Source organism: Theropithecus gelada, chromosome X, assembly GCF_003255815.1.
Source record: "Theropithecus gelada isolate Dixy chromosome X, Tgel_1.0, whole genome shotgun sequence".
NCBI lineage: Eukaryota > Metazoa > Chordata > Mammalia > Primates > Cercopithecidae > Theropithecus > Theropithecus gelada.
In genome coordinates, this window is record NC_037689.1 from 75,363,976 (window position 1) to 75,368,607 (window position 4,632).

At 38.9% G+C, this 4,632-nt stretch overlaps 1 pseudogene across 1 annotated transcript; it reads left to right on the forward strand.

The window, feature by feature from the left end:
* Positions 1-2,721: 2,721 nt before the first annotated feature.
* Positions 2,722-3,474, forward strand: LOC112615516 (annotated as a pseudogene). The gene has a single exon (XR_003117393.1). The product of XR_003117393.1 is annotated as an acidic leucine-rich nuclear phosphoprotein 32 family member B pseudogene (transcript).
* The last annotated feature ends 1,158 nt before the right edge of the window (positions 3,475-4,632 follow it).

The following is a 4,632-nucleotide window of genomic DNA, read 5'->3' on the forward strand; positions in this document are numbered from 1 at the left end:
ATTACCTGTTGGCTATAGGGAATTTTAGTAAAATATATTCAATGGGAAGGAGCAACCTCTGCATTCCTCAGTTATCATGGCATTCTTCACCCATGCTATCTTCTCAGATCTCAAGCTATGCTTCAGTGGAGACAGAGAAAGGTAAAATTTGTCATAGGCAAAATTTTATAAAATTTTACATTCAGTGTTAGCAGAGGAACCTCACTACCACTATCACTACCAGCATCACAGCAGGATTCCATCTACAGATACTTGTAACTGTTCCAAATTCTTTTGTTGAGCTTCCTCCGAAACCCCTGCTGACTTGGGCCACAGGCTTGCCCACAACCTTTGACTCTTTGACCACACTCCAGTTTGTCATCTCCTTCTCTGCTAGACTGGTAGCTGAGACGGACCAATCTTCAGAAGCAAAAAGCAAATGATCTTTTACAGACCCTCTTAGAACAAAGAGTATTTTAGGAGAGAGAGAGATTAAACTATTACATATTTATAGTAAATCCAAAAGTTTGAAAACACCTTATTTGTTGTCAGAACCCCTGTACTTAATGCAGTCTGCTATGGATTTATAGAATGTTTTCTGACTGCTTTGTCTATTCTAAAACTCACAAAATCCATGAAGGCAGGGGTCATGGTGGCCCACATTTATCTTACTAATTTTAGTATTTGGATCCATTATTGTACAATTCTCAATCTCATGCATAATTACTTTAGAGTAATTAACACAAACTATCACACCCTCCTCCTGGGAATTGTTACTTTGATTTCTGTGATATCAATCCCTTTGGTTCTCTGCATCTCATTCTGAAAAGTCCTTCTTTATCTCCTTTAATGGCTCTTCTTCCCTTACATATCCCTGAAACATTTTGTTCTTTTCACTCTCGTTTTTTAGTACTGTACTATTGCTCTAGGTGTTCTAATTTATGCTATGGTTTTAAATACCACCAACACACAACTACCTCCTATATGCAGCCAAGAGCTCATTTCCAAACTTCAGATCTGTTAAACTGTCTACTGGACATCCTCAATTGTTTGCTCCACAAAAATATCCAAGTAAGTCAACATGTCTAAAGTTGAATCCATCAGCTCTTGTTCCCATTCCAAATTAATCCCCTTTTGGGCTTTTCTTTAATATGAAGTAGCAACTGCCATTAATAAACACAAGCCAGAAACCAATGATTCATTCTAAGATTTCTGTTTTAGTACAGTGTAAAATTTGCTTCCTTCCTTCCTTCATTCCTTCCTTCCTTCCTTCTTTCCTTCCTTCGTCTCTCTCTCTCTTTCTCTCTTCCTTCCTTCATTTCTTTCTCCTTCCTTCCTTCCTTCCTTCCTTTCCTTCCTTCCTTCCTTCCTTTCTCTCTTTCTTTCTTTCTTTCTTTCTTTCTTTCTTTCTTTCTTTCTTTCTTTCTTTCTTTCTTTCCTGCTTTCTTTCTTTCTCTTTCTTGAGACAGAGTATCTCTCTTTCACCCTGGATGGAGTACAATGGCACAATCCCAGCTTGTTCACTGCAGCCTCCAACTCTCAGGTTCAAGAGATTCTCCCACCTCAGCTTCCCAAGTAGCTGGGACTACAACCATGGACCAGGACGCCTGGCTAATTTTTGTACTTTTTGTAGAGATGGGGTTTTGCCACATTTCCCAGGCTGGTCTCAGACTCCTGAGCTCAAGCTCTGCCCACCTCAGCCTCCCAAAGTGCTGGGACTACAGGCATGAGCCGTTGCACCCAGTGGGATTTTCTCAAACAGTTTTATTGAGCTCCAATTGACATATAATAAGCTGCACATATTTAAAGTATATAACTGATTACATTTTTTATGTATAATACACCAGTTGAAATATTACCATAATAAAAATAGTGAACATGTCCACCAGTCCCAAGTTTTCTCATGCCACTTTCTTCCCACTCCTTTCCACATGCCCACAGTCCTACCACTAATTTACTTTCTGTTATGATACATTAGTGTCATGGGTTAAACTGTGTCCCTCCAAAAATGTATATATCAAATTCCTAATTCTAGAACCTCAGAATGTGACCCTATTTGGAAATCTGATCTTCACAGAGACAATCAATTTAAGATTATGGTGGCGCTTAATCCACTATGACTTACATTACAAAAACGGAAATTTGGACACAGAAGCACACGAAGGAAAATGCCATGTGACAATTAAGGCAGAGATCAGGGTAACCCTTCTACACCCAAAGGAACACCAAAGATTTCCAGCAAACTGCCAGAAACTAGTGAAGAAACATGCAACCAATGCTTCCTCACATCCCCCAGAATGAACCAACCTGCCCACACCTGAATCTCATATTACTAATCTCCAGAACTGTAAGACAATACATTTCTGTTGTTTAAGCCAGTCATTTTATGGTACTTCATTATGGCAGCCTTAGAAAATTAATACATTTAGTTTGCATTTCCTAGGCTTTTATATAAATGGACTCATACAACCATGTATGCTTTTTTTCTGGTTTCTTTCACAGAAAAATTATTTAGAAATTCTACTATGTTTTGCGCTCCCGTGAGTAACTTGGCTCCGGGGGCTCTGCTCGCCTGCCCATACGCTGCCAGCCACCCAGGACCGCGCTGCCGGCCTCCGCCGCGAGCAAACCCTTCCGACGACCTTCACTGCGCGAGCAAACCCTTCCGACGACCTTCACTGCCTCTCCCCTCTCCGCCCCCGCCGCGGAAAGTTAAGTTTGAAGAGGGGGGAAGAGGTGAACATGGGCATCAAGAGGAGGATCCACCTGGAGCTGAGGAATCAGACCCCGGCAGCTGTTGAGAACTTGTCTTGGACAATTGCAAATCAAATGATGGAAAAATTGAAGGCTTAACAGCTGAATTTGTGAACTTAGAGTTCCTCAGTTTAATAAATGTAGGCTTGATCTCAGTTTCAAATCTCCCCAAGCTGCCTAAATTGAGAAAGCTTGAACTCAGTGAAAATAGAATCTTTGGAGGTCTGGACATGTTAGCTGAAAAACTTCCAAATCTCACACATCTAAACTTAAGTGGAAATAAACTGAAAGATATCAACACCTTGGAACCTTTGAAAAAGTTAGAATGTCTGAAAAGCCTGGACCCCTTTAACTGTGAGGTTACTAATCTGAGTGACTACCGAGAGAGTATCTTCAAGCTCCTGCCCCAGCTTACCTACTTGGATGGCTATGACCAAGAGGACCAGGAAGCACCTGACTCAGATGCCGAGGTGGATGGTGTGGATGAAGAGGAGGATGAAGAAGGAGAAGATGAGGAAGATGAGGAGGATGAGAATGGTGAAGAAGAGGAGTTTGATGAAGAAGATGATGAAGATGAAGATGTAGAAGGGGATGAGGATGACGATGAGGTCAGTGAGGAGGAAGAAGAATTTGGACTTGATGAAGAAGATGCAAGATGAGGATGAAGATGAAGAAGAGGAAGAAGGTGGGAAAGGTGAAAAGAGGAAGAGAGAAACAGATGATGAAGGAGAAGATGATTAAGACCCCAGATGACCTGCAGAAACAGAACTGTTGAGTGTTGGTTAGACTGCTCATGGATTTGGTAGCTGTTTTTGTTTTTGTTTTTGTTTTTGTTTTTGTTTTTGTTTTTAAAAAAAGGTAGCTGTGATAGAAACCCTAGGACACCCACCCACCCAAAGAGCCAAAGAATAGTTCCTGTGACATTCTGACTTCTTTCCATGTAGTCCCTCTTGGTAATCTACCATCAAGCTTGTGGACTTCACCCCAACAAAATTGTAAGCATTGTTAGGTTTTTGTGTAAGACTCTTGCTGTATTGTGGATAGCTGTGACTGATGAGTCTACCATCTGTGGCTACCAGTTACACCGAGATTGTAACAGCATTTTTACTTTCTGTACAACAAAAAAGTTTTGTAAATAAAATCTTAACATTTTGAAAAAAAAAAAAAAGAAATTCAACTATGTTTTTAGGATATAAATAATTCATTCTGTTTTATTGCTGAGTGGTATTCCATTGTATAGACATGCCACAATTTGGTTATCCATTCACGTGCTGATAGAATCTAGGGTTGTTTCCAGTTGGGATTATTAAAAATAAAGATGCTATGAGCATTCACATACAAGTCTTTTATCAACATATGCTTTCATTTCTTGGGTAAATACAAATGAGTGGAATGACTTGATCATATGGTAGGTATCTTTAACTTTCTAAGAAGCTAACATATTATTTTCCAGACTATTTTGCAAAGTGCCATTTTACACTCCCACCATCAGTGTATGAAAATGTCAGTTATGCCACATGTTTTTCAATACTTAGTATGGTCAGGCTTTTAAATTTTAACCACTCTAATAAAGGTACAGTGATATCTTATTCTATCTGTAATTTGCATTTCTCTAATGACTAGTTACATCAAACATTATTTCCTTGTTTATTGGCCATTTATATTTCTTATTTCATGATGTGTCTGTTCAAATATTTCCCCTTGTTTTTAATTCCAGTTTGTTTCTTAATTATTGAGATTTGAGAATTATTTAGAAATTGTAGATTTAATTCCTTTATCAACTATTTATTTTGTAAATGTTCTATTCCAACCTTTGGCTTATATTCTCATTGTCTTAACAGCACCTTTGGGAAAACCAAAGTTTTTAACTTTGATACAATCCAATTTATCAATTTATTT